This window comes from Triturus cristatus, chromosome 6 (assembly GCF_964204655.1).
Source record: "Triturus cristatus chromosome 6, aTriCri1.1, whole genome shotgun sequence".
Lineage (NCBI taxonomy): Eukaryota > Metazoa > Chordata > Amphibia > Caudata > Salamandridae > Triturus > Triturus cristatus.
Genome location: NC_140589.1, coordinates 638,174,391 through 638,191,563, shown reverse-complemented (window position 1 = coordinate 638,191,563; position 17,173 = coordinate 638,174,391). Strand labels below are relative to the sequence as shown.

At 45.0% G+C, this 17,173-nt stretch overlaps 1 protein-coding gene across 1 annotated transcript in view; it reads left to right on the top strand.

The window, feature by feature from the left end:
- Window positions 1–12,117: 12,117 nt before the first annotated feature.
- FHL5 (four and a half LIM domains 5) overlaps window positions 12,118–17,173 on the top strand; it is a 231,419-nt gene continuing 226,363 nt past the window's right edge. Inside the window, exon 1 of the mRNA XM_085611134.1 lies at window positions 12,118–12,248. The gene's annotated coding sequence lies outside the window, so the exon portion shown is untranslated. The remainder of the gene's footprint in view (window positions 12,249–17,173) is intronic.

The following is a 17,173-nucleotide window of genomic DNA, read 5'->3' as shown; positions in this document are numbered from 1 at the left end:
CTGTGTCCGTGGCCTGCCAACTCAGCTCTCTGCGAGCACCACCTCCACCATGTGGGTCGACCGCTTGGCCGGCCCTGCCACCAAAGTGTCCCTCGGATATCACGCAGGTGCCTGTTCCGTGTAATGTAGGTGCACAATGACGCAAGTCGTCCGTCGCGGCACTCGGTGTGATGTCTCAGGGAGGGCTAGATGAGTGGTTGCGTGGTTCCCCCCGGTCTATGAGGTTCTGCCGTGCCCTGGGCCGCTGCTCACCGCCTCCGCTGCCACCTCAATACGGCGTCTCCGCAATGTCTCCTTTGGGCCGCAGCAGGACTGGCAAGATCGTGCGGGCCTCCAGCTGTTCAGTGGTCTCGTCCCCAGCCATGCTCCGACCCAGGTAGGGACCGCTTCTGCCTCTAGGGCCGCCCGCTCGTCTCCCCAGCGCCGGCGCTCCAGGCCGCAGGACCTCAGGGGGCAGCGATCCGGGAGTCGCACCTCCCTGCTCTTCCGGCCCGTGGGTCACTCTATCGGGTGCCACGTCTCCCGCAGCCACGGAGCAGGTGAATCCAATCCATGGAGCAGATAGGGGACCACAGGCACCACCCACACTGTATCCGTGGTGCCAACCGTCCCAGCCGCTCCAGTGACCGCCTTCTAGCAGAGTTCTCCCTGGTCTCGGACCCTGGTGCGGCAGTGATCCAGTGGCCGCACCTCCCCGCGCTCCACCGCTCGCAGCAACACCGCACACAGAGTCGCTCCTCAGAGCGGGCATGGAAACACAGGTCACACCGGCGTTGCGTCTTCAGCACCAACGGCCGTGGCAGCACTAGGGACCGCCACCCAGCAGGGGTCTCCGCCTCACTGCCTCACCTCCCGGAGGCTGGGACTGCGCTCTCGGCCATAATCGCGCCCTCAACTGTGGAGATCATGGAAGAAGGAGTCTCCCGGTAACCGCTGCCTTTCAGCTGTCTGCCGCTACAAGTTGCGGGCATGAACGGCGCACTTGAAGGAGAATTTTCTCGGATTACCAGGGATGCCGGCCGGAGCACTACAAGCTCGCGTCCGCCATGTTGGCTGGTTAGCCACGCACCCCCCTCCTTAGTTTTTCTTTTGCCCATGTTTTCTCCTGTGTAGAGTGACTATAATTAGTCGCTAGCAATTGCCCACAAAATTACTGATACCCAGGACACGATCAAATATCAAGACCACGTTACAAATTGCAATAGTGGGTTAACAGATAGTGCACCCAAGTAGGGAATTACAGTCCATACAGTTTGTAACGTCTTAGATCTTGGGCCTCCACATATAATGCAGATAGTTCGCACATTACCTTAGTAAGATGATGACAGGCAGCAACCCAATCCAGGAATCAGATGAAAGAGGGGTGGCTCTGCCCTGCCTCTTCCTGGCAATGACGGGCAAGGACGGGCCCGCCCTTTGCCCGGGCTTTGCCCGGGCTCGAACCGTTCGCGTCCCGCGCTGCAGGTGTTGCTGGCGCTTTTTAAAGCGCGGGGAAACTGGCGCGTGCCTCCGTCCTGGGAGAGCAAGGGATCCTGGGGCTTGAAGTCCCCCAACTGGCAATACAGGCAGGCGTTGGCAGCGTCCCGCGCTGTGGGTGTTGCAGGCACGTTTTAAAACGCATGGAAGCTGGAGGGCTCCTCCCTCCTGGGAAAGCAAGGGATCCTGGGGCTTGAAGTCCCCCAACTGGCTATACAGGCAGGCGTTGGCAGCATCCTGCGCTGCGGGTGTTGCAGGTGCTTTTTAAAGCGCATGGAAGCTGGCGCGCGCCTCCCTCCTGGGAGAGCAAGGGATCCTGGGGTTTGAAGTCCCCCAACTGGCGATACAGGCAAGCGTTGGCAGGATGGCGAATCCAACTCTGGTTCCTAAGAGCTGCGAATGTACTGTGCATTGTTATACACTTCGATCACTTTTCGGCAGCGATGCGATGCAACGCTTGGGCAGTTACTATATCTTGTGTATGTTGCATGAGATTCAGAAGATGAAGATTGCCTCCGTTGCTCCTCCAAGCAGCCAAAACTTACTGTTGATAAGCAGGCGCATGGCAGGCGGACAAGCTCTTGTCATTATATATCCTACAAACTGATGGCTCCACTGGAGCGTTGCCTTCCCCCTCAGGATGTTCCCCTACTCTTCCCTCCCCCCTTTTCCTCATGTTTATTACTTGTTGAGTGGGATTCACTGGGTGCCTAGTTTCTGTGTATCCGATGGAGGTGGGGGGTGGTTTTGGAGTGGGGTTTTCTCGTATGATGGTTGTTGTTTTGTTGTATGTTGGTCTGGAGCAACACTAATTCACATGACACGGGATATCAATATTACATATCCGCAGTTCATAGCGATTGGACCATTAGTGGTTAGATGATTCTCGATGACAAAAGTGACCCTGGTCTGCGCCTCAGGTGCCTGTCTTGGAATGTGCGAGGGCTATTTTTTTATTGCATTTGTGCCAAATGCAATAAAAAAGGGGTAGGGGGCCATGTGCTCCCTCTCCCCGGGCCAAATTGCATTGTTATGGGAAGGGGATGGGCAGTCACCTTCCCGGAGACTTCTTGGGCCCCAACGACCAGAGGTGGGTGTCCCAGTGCCCACCTGGTGCTCCCACAAACCACTATTTAGAGGTCATGGAGGAAAGCCCTAGGGTGCTCACAGCTCCAGCCTGTTTCCCACACTGTGCGAGCTGGAATTGCTGCCCCTCAAAAGGAGCAGTGGTTTATGCTTACTTTCTCTGGGTGGGAGCAATTTCTGTTTCTCTGCTCACAGGAGTGAAGGCAGGAAAATGTCTTCTCCCAGCATTCTTATGTCTACTCTGGCTGGGAGCAAACATGCCTTCGCTGCCCATGCTACTGCAGGCAGAGATGGCATGTTTACTCCCACCTGGCAGAGGATTTTAAAATGCTCCTGCCAGGTGGGTGCAAACATATATTTCCCTGTTGGCATTGTCGGGGCAGGGAAACTACTCTGTCCTGGGGTGGGCTTCCTGAGACAGAATAATTGAGCCGGACCCAGAAGATATGGTCCTCAGGGCCTTTGAAGGCTCAGGGACGGGAGTTCCTTCCTATTTTTGTTGAATTCAGCTCCTTGAGATGGCATCCCCAGGGCCTTTTAAGGCACGAGGAGGGGGCCACGCACCATCCCCTTAATTAAGGCACCCAGCGCTGGTGGATGCGGTCCCCGGGATCCAAAATGGGTTCAGGGAGAGTGCCCCCCATTCATGTTCCCCTCTCCCATTTATTTATTCAAAATGACAGTCCGCCCTTTTCTTTTTTTTTTTTGCGCCAATCCTGCAGGAGTTCTGTGAGATTATGACAAAAAAGGTTGTTTCCTTTTTATTTTGGCCCTGGAGCTGTCTTTAGGAGAAGTCCTGTAATGGCTGCCAGCGGCATTTTCCTCATGTTGCTGGCAGCCAGTCAGAGGGCTTGCTCGTTCAGGAGTGTGTCTCCTGTGAAAGTGAATTGGCCCAAGGAAAGAAAAGGTCCTTGGGCCAATGAGAATGCTCTATTTTATAAAATTGGATTTGAGGAACTCTAGCGAGAGTCCCTCAAATCCAACAGCCTAGATAGACATATATTTTTCCACCTTAATTTCTCAAAAACTACTGAACCGATTTGCCTCAAATAACGTGTGTTTTCTGGACCAAGTTCGAGCTTCCTGCCAAATTTGGTGAAATTCTGTTCGGCAGTATTTGCAGTAGTACTTCTCTAAAAGGTTTAAGGAAAAAGCATGGGGATTTTGCGTTATGAGACCCCCCTTTTTTCTCGGCCCCCCTTGATGGATCAATCCAAAAGAGCACATTTTTGGAAAGTTTCGTGAAGATTTGTCAAATGGTGCCAAAGTTCTTAGCTAAACAATAAAGGCATATTTCTATGGAAATGCTGACCTAACTATAACTATGTGTATCCCAGTGGCGGTTAGTTATTCTTAGGTCAACATTTCCATAGAAAATGCGTCATTTGTTTTGCTTATAACTTTTACACCTTTTGATGAATATTCAGGAAACTTTCCCCAAAAAATATCATCCACCTTAGCTCCTTCCTGGAAAATGTAGGGGTGATCAAGAGGGGAAAAGACAGGGATCCCAACAATTTTCCCCCATTGATTTTTAAATAGTAAATGAGACACAGCTACAGCCAGAATGGTTGAATGGAATTTCACCAAATTTGGCAGAAAGCAAGATCTTAGAGTGGAAAGTCTGTTTTTTGGTGTAATTCCATTCAATAGTTTCAGAGAAATTAAGCTTTACAAAAATTGCTATTTCATGCCATGGTTGCTCCACAGAGCAGACAGATCTCATGATGAGATATCACATCTCACAGGAGCCACCACATCAACAAATGTGAATATGTGATTGCAGCTAGTTTAGGATTCAGCCACTCAGTCCCTTATTGTAGAAAAAAGTTCAAATAAAGATTTATATGGGGTCTGAGTAGAAACCCCCTTGCAGCAAATCTGGCAATCTTTTTTGTTATCGGCACCACGGATCTATGGAGGATCTGCAACTCTAATAAAATAATTATAGTCTTCTGCCTTTGATTCAGGCACCCCTCCAGGTGGACCATGATCTAAAGCGGTGGCGCAAATGCTTTACTGCATGAGCAACCCACCCCCAGTGGCTGAGATTAAAATTAAGCGGGAGGGGTAATGTGGCCCCTGAGCCTCCAAGCAGCCCTATGAACCCCATCTTCTAGAGCCGTATAAAAAATTAAGGGAAGGGGGCTTGCAGCCCCTCTCCTCAAGCCACATTAGGACCCCAGAGACCCCTGCTCCAGGGCCAGTGATTATTACTGGAGAGGGGGCGTTGGGCTCCCCTCCATGAGCCTAGATCGGCCCTAGGGACCCCTTACCTGGGCCCGATCCAAGCCTTGTCCTGCGGACCCCATCCTTTGGGAGAATGCAGATACCTGCCTCGGGGAGTATGGGCGTACCGTACCCACACTCTACCGGAAGGAAACACAAGTTTGCTCCATTCCGGCTGTGAGCAGGAAAAGAAGCTGCTCACGACCTGAGGAGAGCAAGGGAGAATAGTGCTAACTCCTGCCAGTACCACAATGGGTGCTAGCTGGGGAGTCCTCTGGGGTAACAGGGGCCTTGCGGGTCCTTCATGGCCCCCAACATATAGCTAAATGTCGGTGTCCCGGGGACACCGGGGCAACCACATACAACATTTTTTTAAATATAATAGCTGGCTGCCACCATGGTGGTGGCTGGGGAGTTGGTTGGGTCATGGAGGACCTGGGCCTCCCCCTCCAGCTCCCAACTGTTAAGTGCATGTGGGTGCCCCTGGTGGGCATTGGGGCACTCACATATAATTTATGTTTTAAAACAAAGGCCAGCTCCTTCCACGGTGGTGGCTGAGGATCCGACTGAATTGCAGGAGCCTTGGGATTTCCCCCGCAGCCCCCACCATGAAAAAAAAAGGTCTGGGCACCGGGCCCCAAAAGTATATTTTTTTAAATAATAATATATAAGCTAATTCATAATTCATTGCTACAGACAAGGAGCACCCCATAATTCCATGCAAGTGCTTTTTGGTTATATATCTGTATCGTTGACCTTCCCCTAGAAAGGGTAGGGGCAACACCAAGCTTTTTGTAAGTTATGGGGGTTGCAGTGATTGCTGCAGACTCCCAGCAACATTAAAAAAAAAACACAGTAAGTCTCCTAGGTCGTTAAATCCATGACTCCAGGAGAGTTTACCATATTTTTTTAAGCAATATGAACTGGAGCTGTATGCTGTTCAGCTGGAGTGCAGGTCCCTCTTGTGTTTGTTTCTAGGGCTGCATTTTTTGGACTGAAAAATGATTAAAAAAGACTCAGTCACGTTGATTTTTTAATACTTTGGCTTTATTACAACAATGTTATGATAATCATGTTTATTAAATATTTCAATGTGTCAATTTATATAACACACATTTAAATACAATTCTTTATGACTTTTTGAAATAGACAATAGGTCTGCTTTATATATGTTATTATGCTGACACCGTTGATAAAGCTAATATGTCAATTGTTTATGTTTTGGTGTTCAGACCTGTTTGACTTGGCTTTTTCAGTGGGTTCACCCCCAGACTTTTTGGCCTCCTGTTTTTGACCATGTTTTGTTGGTTTTAGGACTCTGGGCACTTTACCACTGCTATTCAGTGCTAAAGTGCATATGCTCTCATGTAAATTGTGTTTATGGATTGGTGTTTCCATAATTGGCTCATTTGATTTACTACTAAGTCCTTAGTACCCTAGTACAGTGCACAGGTGTGCCCAGGGCCTGTAAATCAAATGCTACTAGTGAGCCTGCAGCACTGATTGTGCCACCCACACAAGTAGCTTTTCAAAGGTGTCTCAGACTGCCACTGCAGTGTCTGCCCACAGTTTTCAACTGTTATGTCGACCTGGCAAGTGCACCCACTTGCCAGGCCCTAACCTTCCCTGTTCCTACATGCAAGACACCCCTCAGCTAGGCCCAATGTACCTGTTGGCAGGGTACAGTGTATGTGAAAGGTAGGACATGTACTAGTGTGTGTCACGTCTTGATAGTGAAATACTGTGTAGTTTGTTTTTACTATTGAAAGGCTATCTGTCCCATAGGCTGACATGGGAGTTGGTTTGTAACATTTTACAAGCATAACTTTTCATTGGGACAAGATAGAGGAATTGAGTTTAGGATTCCTTAACTCAAGATTTAAAAATACATCTTTTAGTAAAGAGGATTTTGATATTGTGTATTTAAAAAAATGTTTACTTGCTTAAAATGGCCATGTTTTATATTAGTACGTCACATAGTCAGCCATAGATGCCCATGGGGTTTGGTGCCGAGCGGTAGGGTGCCCAATAGGGGTTGCACCACTGCAGTGGGGGGTTGGGCCACCTGGGTGTTAGGCACAAGACCTGGCCTCAGGCCAGGTCCTGCACCCAAAACCACACTGCACATGGTAATAACATCTTACTTCACGTTAAAAAAACATAGAAATTCACTGAACAAAACACAGGTTATAGTGACGTTACAGTTAGGAATTGTAATAATATGCTCTTTTACATTCTAAAAACCCCTTAGAAATACCGGGAGAAAAAACAAAGTTTAAAGGGACGTTACAGTTAGGTGAAAATGTCAAAGCATACATTTTAAAACAAACAAAATCACTGTAATTCATCAGTTATAGTTATCTCAAGTAACTATAACTCAAGCCCTAAAGTAACTGTAACTAGCACCCTCACCATGCACTGCTAATTACCTCCAATATCAGATCAATAACATCATTCCAACATTGTGCATGGCATGAGTTATAGTGACTTGAGATAACTATAACTGGTGAATTTCAAAGTTTTTGTTTGTTTAAAGTAACTTCTTGTAGAACATAATAGGTGGGTCTGGTAAATTCGATATTATAAATGTGCGTTGGGGTCCACTTTATTCATTCTGATGGTGGGGACATTTTTAGGTCTCGCCTAGTCAACGCTTGCTATCTCGTTGAGACATGCAGCATATACTATAGCTTCGTTTAAGCTCCGTCCACTCTCCGCCCATCTTTTGGATTTGCTTACATCCTAAATGCTGCATTCTGATTGGTTTTCAGCTTCTTAGTCCCTCCCCATGGCGGCCATGTCGTCATTTGTGTCCTTCCATGGCTATTAGTCCCTTTACTGCACAGACTACTTTCTTCCCCTCGCTCTCTACCGCAGTCTGTGAATTCTTGGCGGCACCCGCCCCTCTCCAGGCACTCCCGGTCATGCTCGTGGCTTCTCGCGCCTGCCCGCACTCCCCCTTCCAATGTAATAGGTCTCACGTAAATGTGAGTCCTATTGTATCGCATATGCTTATTTTTTGATTGGCCGTCAGCCCTTGTGGCTCTACAGTGGTTTAAGATTGGCTGAAGGAACTCTTGACATTTCTCCATTGGCTGTTTGCGGTTGCAGAACAGACAGAGCCTGTTAAAGTATTTAGCTGCTGCACGTCACCGCCTTCTGGCAGTGGGCGGGCTCTAGTGATGTCAGCAGCAGAGGGATGCTGCCTGCCTCTGCCTGTCCATGTAAGTGAGCTGGTGCTGGGGCCCGAGACAGCCGGAAGAGTCCAGTGACCCGTGTGTAAGGGATCGGTGCTGGTGAGTAGACAAACGGATTTGTTCTGAATGGGTTCTTCCTCGCTGCAATATTCAATCGCTGAAAGCATGTCAACTCCTATCCGCTATCCCCCTTCTACCTTTTCCTGACTCTGCTCCATAGCAGCCTGCCTGGGCCCCACCCTGTGCCGCTACCGCTGACCAGCCCTTGTCCATTCACGGCGCTATCCATGTCTCACATCTGGAGCGTTCCGCTCTTGTGTCACCCATCTTGAGCCTGCTTTCCACCGTAAGACGCGGAGAGGGCAACGGTAGTTAGACTGGCAGATCGATGCTTGCTTGGAGTGACTGCCCATCCCCTCGTAAGGGTGGATGGGCTGCGCCCAGGTCTCCGCACAACCGCCCTAGAGACTGGACTGCCCCCCCAACTCTGCACTCACCACTGATGGAGATGGGACCTTTTAAAAAAAAAAATCATTCTATTTAGTGTGTGGACAAAATTATTGTGCTGTGAACTGCCAGACCCTTTTGAATGTATTGCAGAACGATGGGTTGGTTACTTACGGACTTATTTTGAGAGCTACACGCTTAAATTTATATATGTGACCTTTCATGCGTTGTGTTCATCTAATGTCAGACTTGGGGATTGGATACTACAGTAGATTTAGATATCTGCTTATTTATGGAATTTGTATTGCCACAGCATACATTTTGATTCATGTGGATATTTAGCACTAAATTGAAACTACAATACCCACGATGTATTCGTCATTACCTGTATCCTCAAAATCAATCTGATAATTCATCACTTGATGCCAGGCTGGATGCTTGTGATATATTGGTTGTGGTAGTGTTGTGTACGTTTTGCTCTTTATTGTCCTGGGATTTGAGCCAAGTCTATTTGTTATGTGTGAAATGTAATGTTGATTATTTACGCCGTATTGTGCATGTTTCCTATGCAGAGTATGCTTTTGACGTCCAGGGGTTACTTTATTACATTGACTACTTTTAATTGTATTGATTGGTAAAAAATACAGGGGACGGACGTGTGTACAGTGATGCTTTCGTGGAGAACTACTTTTAATTGTGTTGATTGAGAAGAATTACAGGGGACGGACGTGTGTACAGTGATGCTTTGACGCAGTTAAACAACTGTTTTTCCCTAAACGTGTGCATGAGACAATGTGTACAAATTCTTTAATTTAATTTTGTTTGTTGGTGGATGTACATTAGGAACCAGTCAGGGAAGCGATGGTGATATTGCTGTTAGTATAGGTGTGCAACAAAATCTACAAATATGCACTCTAGGAATGTTAACTCTGCTAGATAAAATTAGTTATTTGTTCAGGAGATCAGTTATCTATTTATGAAGTTTGTGTTTAAAGAGTTTTTTGGTTGCAGAAATTGGCCATCAATTTTAGAGTAGCAGGATCAGTAACAGCTGCTGATCAAGATTGATAACGCTAGTGAAGAACATGGGTAGGTGTAGCAAAGACTTCTGCAGAGAGTGAGAAATGTTAAGAATGTAGTTAAATATTTGGGTGGAATCATTAAATTGAAGGGATTTATAAAATTTAAAAATGGCCCCACAAGGCCAGGTGCTCCGGGTATATTGTATGTGTTTGACTAATATGGATAACAAATGTGCATTCATGGTGTCATGGGTTAGGCCACTACCTCACAGGTTATTAATTGGCAAAATATGAATGCAAAACATCTCAAGTTCATAACAGAAAATAGCTAATACGCTATACATAAGCACATTAGATTATAAAAAAATTAAGTTTGGCAAGTTCAGCATTCATTGATTTATTTATTGTATTTGCTTTGTTATCCAACATCACAGTACTTAAATGAAATGCTGGATTTCACAACCAATACGTTTTGTCAATTGTTGGCATGCAGGCCTGGGACAATTTTAACGTTGGGCTGATGATATCTATACAGACGGCTTATCTAGGATGGTCATTACGTCATGAACTGCGCAGTTAGGAGAGAATGTGAAGTTTCTCACTGGTATCCTACCGTCAGACAGTAATTCAGTCCAATGTAGGTTAAGTAGCATTTAAGCTATGGGTTCAAGATTTGGTGTGGAAGTGCCTTTGAGCTGTGGAGACCACAACTCAAAGAAAGTAAGATTCTTCGGAAATTAACCAAAATGTCTCAAGCTGTACCTGTGCAGGCCCTGCGCCTCGAGTTTTCTCTAACTAGTACATACGTTAGAGGAATCACTAGTATTTTTCGATGGGCATATAACATTTTACATGCTGAACAAGGTACTTTAAGAGCTCTAATAAAACTGGAAATCTTTGACGAAGGATCCTCAAAATATGTCTTTTATCGAAATTTAATGTTTGCACTGAAGTTGTCCGAATGTACAATTGATCTGTTGAGAACTTGGACCCCGGCACATTTGAAACTCTTTTTAAAACATTTAACTCCAAGGATATCTTATGATCTCGACTTCCAGCACTGTACAAAATTGCAATGTTACAAGGTCTATGCTGATTCAATTGTATTCAAACAAAGGCAACAATACCTTACTTTCACTTTAAGACATGGTGCCCGGAGTTGTATGATCTTACTTCGGTTTGGGATTCTCCCTCTTAAAACTTTAATCTGTAAATGGACAAATGATAATAATTCTAGTAGCTTATGTGACCTTTGCAAAGGAGGAGTTCAAGATCTGAAGCATATTTTGTTTGTTTGTCCCAATTCCACAGTAGTTGTCGCCAGAAAGCGATTTTTAAAACCAATTCAAACAAAGTGTAACTCCACGAATGTACAGAGTTTGATTTCCATTCTCAAATCACCCCTAATGAATTTGTATGCTATAACCTGTTTACATTTTTTTAAACTGTTTTAAACTTGTGTTAAGATTAGTGTTTACAAATATTACTAATTGTGAATGTAATTTTAATGTTTTATCGAATTATTTGTTGTTCTCAGTAGAGAACTAAATCAAATAAAATAAATTGATTGATTGATTGAGCTGTGGAGAGTTTAAGTCATGACCTGCCTCCAGCTCCAGGTAAGGTTGGTGTGTTTACGGTTCCATCAGTAGTGCGGTCTGGATCGCAAGGAGTTGTACACTTATTTATTTATAAAGCGTGAACACTCATCTCATAATTCCCAATCTCTGAAGGTTGCAGATTCTGCGCTAGCTGTCAAGTTTCAGATTGCCCAGCTCTCCCGTGATGCTGCATTGCTCCCTCCTGCTTTTGCCTAGTTTTTTGCTGCACTACTATAAATATCACCACTCTCGCGCCCTCCCTCTCTCTCACACACACACACACACACACACACACACACACACACACACTCACACACACACTCACACACACTTTCTCTTCCTCAGACACCAGTTTCCCAAACAGATCTATATATGAACTGCTTCTTACGTTGTTTATCAAACACATTCTCATGCACACATTTTCTCTCACACACAGGCACCCAAATTATACTCAAACACACATTTCTCTTGCACATGCTTTCAGACACCCCTCCCTTCTCTCACACACAGTTTCACCCTCACAGACACACACTCTGGATAAAGCTCTCTCACGCACACTCTCAGCTTGCCCTATCTGATACATTCTATCACCGGTGACCCTTGACGTTTTGAACAGGTAAAAGAAAATAATGCCTTTTACATTCTTCATTCTCCCCTTAAATATGTTGCTTTAAGCAACCCCCAACTTTGGGAAGAATGCCATAAAAACAGTAGATGTTGCAGTGCCTAGTATAATGTGCAGCATGGCTAAATACTTATAAGGTCCCAAGGGCGAGACCGATTGCTTTGCAAATGCTTGTTTAAATAAATTTGCACAGTGAAAATGTATTGAGTTTAGTTCACAGCACACAGTCCAATAAACGGGGCCGTTTTAAAACCTTTCTTGATCAGTAGTACAATAGTTTTCAGACCTGCAGATAAATCATTGTTACACATACATGATCATTTTAAATGATGGTGTTTCAAGCGTTCGTTTCGGCTGTAATACAGGGCGACTGCCTTAAAAGGCTCAGATATGTGTGTGAGAGCGGAGCGTGCCTCTGGGGGGCAGTGAGTAATATGAGAAGTTGTCCTCACTCCCGTTTGCTTCTGGTTCTCATGCCTCGAAAACTGAATTTCGCGTCTTCTGTCAAACTCGGGAGGATCCGGACCGGAGGAGGAGCGTCACTCGCTGCCTAGTTTCTTCGCAGGTACTTTATTGTTTTGCACAAAAGTTCATGGAACTGTTTGAGTGTAAAGTAATAGTGAGCATTCTAAACATGTGATTTTGTTTTGGTTGTGCGAAAGGGCAAAATGAATAATGGGTGTGGCGCGCGACTGCTGTCACCGCGGTTTAGGGACTGGCAATCAGAACGAACCTCGTGCCCACTCCATGAGATGTCTTAGCAGAGTGGAAAGTAAAACAGTCAGCAAGGTCATGCGCACGTATGTTGGAGCGTGTGTTTACTTTTTAGAGCCTCTACATTTGAACTTTGTGCTTTGAGCAAATGCTGATTGAACCAATATGTGTGAAGTAATTCGCTCGTCGCCAGAAACTTCGTTCTACAAATTCCCTGGCAGGTTATGAACCACTCAGAGCAATAACACACAGTAATGTCCGGTCGTAAACACTCTAGCGCTATCCATATATTCAACTGTATGAAAAAGAACAACGCATGCAAGGCGTTTCACGATCGCATTATAAGTAGGTAATATTTCGAGAGGATGTGGCATAACGGCCCGGGCTGTCGATTTTTGAAACTGGGGAACCAGGGTGGATTCTCGGCGTCTCCTCAACAACACCCTTTGATTCTGGTCAAATCTCTTAATATCCCCGTGGCTGGAAAAAAACAAAAAACATTGATCTGTAATGTAACTGGTGCTCATGTAAGGCGCTCCGATACCTTTGGGTCGAGATCTCTCTAAATAAAATCGGAAAATAATCTTGTCTGAAGTATTGTGAAACAGGTGCGAAGATTTGTTCCTTTTACAAAGCTCCTCTTCCCTATATGTACTATACCCCCTCTGGTACATTTTACAGTCGGTGTTTATGTACCACTAACAACACCCACGTGGGCATATGAGAATTATAAAAGGTACCGAAAATCCATAATATAAATACAGAACTGTCAAACTTGTACACGGCGACATACACCCTCGGGCACATTTGGGAAAGAACAATGTTTACCTACATAAATCGATGCATTCCTTCTGAAGTGTTTGTGAGCATGAATCCTGGTATGTGTGCAACGAATATTCTAATTTGTTGTGGGTGGATCCCATTCTAGTAGATCTCCCAGTGACAGGTTGGTGCCTGAGACCGATAATGCATGCTTTAGCTGAGGCTGCTGCTGCCTTGTTAACATGTGAGTTTTTCTGAAGGACTTTTGAAAGAGAATGACTGATTCTCCCTTCCAGGATAAGAGATTGCGTTGAGGACTGGTGCGTTTTGTTGGTCGGGGGAATTGAGGCCTCCTCCCTAGGACAAGGTATAGCACAAGGAAGGAGGTGTGGCTAGTGAATGCAGTGGGATAGCCAGTTTATCTAGCTTTGGACTTAATAGTATGATTGCTGCCAGGATCCCACTTGACATGATGTTCAGCTGGGTTTAGTAAGGTACCCGACTGGGGATATTGTGAGCAGATTAAAGGTACTTTGTGGGAAAGTAAACTATGGTTAGCTTCAAAGTCTTCGCTGCTCAAAGGGATGTGTTGCTTTTAATTTTTTTTGCAGATTTATATAACGCGAACTCGACCCAAAGGTATTGGAACTCTTTACATGAGCACCAGTTACGTTACACAAGGACACATTCATTTTTTAAGTAGGCATGGGGAGATTAAGTGATTTGCCCAGAATCACATGATGTGGAGTTTCCAAGGCTCGAACCTTGGTTTCCCAGCTCCAAGGTCAGCAGTTTAGCCGTGAGACCACATCCTCTCCACATTTTATTGACATTGTGATCAAGTCCCACACTCTACATTGACTCCAATTATGGAATGAGTGTGTAGAAGTGATAACGAAGGGTTTAATGCTTTGGCCTTCTTTTATGTAAAATTCAGGATATCAACCACCATGTTTACTCCAGTGCTATCAATGGGGGCTGCCTTGGAATGGGAGTGGTGGGGCGGAGGGGTGGTTAAAATAAAGAAAGAAAATCCCTTCCCTCACTGCAGCTGCTGCACGCCTCTCCTCCGTCCTCTTCGTTTTCACTGGCAGCACCAGAAGCAGACTCTCCCAGAAAATCACACCGCTGCATGAGCAGCCCTGTGATTGTGTGGCCGCTCAGGCAGTGCCTGGGAGCCTGGGCTTGTTCTCCATCGGGTAATGCAACACAGCCAAGTGGAGAACATGCTAAGTGTACATGAATGTTTGGCAGGCCTAAAAGGGCCGGCCTAACATTCATGCACACTTAGGGAGGGCAAACAACTCCTCACTTTGCTCAGCCCCACCCTGACCTGGCTCCAGTCCTGCACAGAAAATTAAAATTATAATAATGTCTTGTTATTATCATTTTCTTTTTCTTTTTGCACTGCTCAGATATAAGTGAGGTGACACTCCTCCGCCTTGGCGGAGGAGCCTCCACTGAGTGCTATGTCAAGCCTTGAAGAATTAAATGAGCTTTCCTATTGTAGACACAATTTTTAGAAAGCCTTGTTGTGCAGATTTACGGTGCTGTATGGAGGGACTGAGGAACTGTCTCCAGAAGAAACAAGTCATTTATATACCTTACCAGTTAATTGAGCCTTACCAGTTAATTGAGTTGTAGTTCTTTCTGATAGCTTAATCTTCAAAATTGGTTGTCTTATTATGCAGTAGCTGTGAGGAAGTCTTTCAAGTTAAAGCTGAAAACACAGATTTTTAGTTGGAGCAAAATGTCTAATCAGGCTCTCTTCGGTGTTATTGGTACCTGTACTATATTAAGCAGTATGCTGGAGCAGGAATCAATTTAAATAAAAACTCAGTTTACCATCACACGGGCTGCTCCCTGCTGTTTACTCTCACAAGGCAAATGGATCTTTGCCGTTGTTTTAGAGAAGATCTGGAGCAATCCAAAACATACATTAAAATCACAATTTCTGTTCTAAGTTCAGTCAATACTGAGAGTTATGTATGAGTTTAAAGGTTTTATTAGTCAAAGTTTAGTACCCCATCTATATTCAAAGTCTTACTTTTTATTTGTATTAATCTTAATAATCAAAATATGATCAGAAATCGATAATAAAAATTGGTTAGTAAAGAAGAAGAGAATCCCTATTCAAAGAATCGGGTGAGAAAAGGTGTCAGTCAGAATCCATGAAGTGTTCTAGTTCGAGAGAGTGAGAATGTAAGTATAAAGCTATGGCATACAGAGCCGTGGTGGGCAAATATATCTGGGACCTACTGTGGAAACCCAAAGCAGATCGACCCCCATGCATATTTGAGCACCCCCACATGGACTACCCTTAGAGTGTGGGATGAAGTAAATAGATCTGGACATGGGCTACTTTCCTCTTGCCCTTTACTCCAATCCATTTTAACCCAGCGTTCCCACCGGCATTGCATTTGGGACCCTAAGAAGCGTGGAGGACGGGAGGTTGCCTTTATGTTTCAGACCTGTTCCATAATTGGGATATTCAAACCTTTGAAAATTGCCAAAGGTATTTTCAGCTCCCCCCACGGAACACTTTCACTATACCCAGCTAAAACATTGAGTACTCCAACCAGAACTGCGAGAGTCTGCCACAAGGGAACTCAAGCCTATTGAACAATTTGTCCGGAGGGGTAGTGGGACAAAAGGGACCATCTCTTTTCTCTATACACTACTAATGGAAACGCTGCTTACCCCTAGACCAGGCCATATGGAACACTGTGAACACATGCTAGGAGGCCCCATTTCAGAGGTTAACTGGTCTAGACTATGAAAAGACATACTCAGATGCAATAACTCGATGAATTTGAGGGAAGGTCATTATAAACTCCTATTTGACTGGTACCTACACCCCACCAAACTCAAATGCATATTCCCCCAGACAACAACTGACCTCTGCTGGAGAGGGTGTGGGTTTCTAGGCGACTTTAAACATATTAGGTGGGATTGCCATACCATTTGTCCCTTCTCGACAGAAATAATCGCCAAGCTTTGGGGAAATCTTGGGATACCCGGTTCTGGATGATCCAGGCTTTGTCTCCAGGGGCTGAGAAGTGATTCCTTTAAATATAAGACCTCTGGCGACAAATCATTGATATGGCTATGTCTGAAGGGCAGGCAAAATGGGCAATGGCTACTGCGTGGAAGCGCACGGAAGCCCCCTCATTGATGCTGTGGCACACAAGACTATGGAGGGTGATTACGATGGAACAGATGGCTGATATTTTTGCGGACTCTTAGAAAAACTTTGAATATGTTTGGGGCTCCCTGCTGAGCTACCTTTCCAAAGGCCTGCCTTTATGCACCTGGCCCATTACAACAAGAGCTTTACACCTATTTCAATTTTAGAAATGTTGTGCTGTTGGGGAAAAGAGCATTGTCAAATAACGAACACTCTTCCCTGAATCCCCCACATGACTCTCTCTTGCAAGACATTGAAGTCCCACCAGCTGTAATGTACTCCATGTGCCTTATGTTTAATTGAAGAGAGGGTTTTGGAAGGAGGGGGTGGGTGGATTTGGGTTTTTCTTTCCTCTTTTTCTTACTTTTGTCTGTTCTTGTTTTTTTCCATATTCTGAGATGTATCTGATAACAATGGGCAATATGTTCTTTACCTGACACTTGATCGCTTCTACATTGGTGAAAACTGTATCCATGAAATAGCTAATGGCCCTAAAGAATGAAGTCTACTGAGTGTTTGTTTTTTCACACCGTATGCCTAATTGAAAGCAATAAAATCAACTTTGACATAAAGCTATGGCATATAAAGAAGATCAACAATTTAAAATTCAGTCAGGCAAGACTTCCCTTAAAGAAAGGTCCAAGAAACTCAGTAAAGTATTTGAGCAACATGGAATACAAATACATTTAATTGATTCTGAGCTGTATATCACAGCATGCAAAATAACAGACTTCCTAATATTCAGTGTTTGATTAATTGAGTTGTCATTTGAATAATCTGATGAGGGATCTTATGGCTGTAGTGAAACATACTTAGTTTAGCCTGCC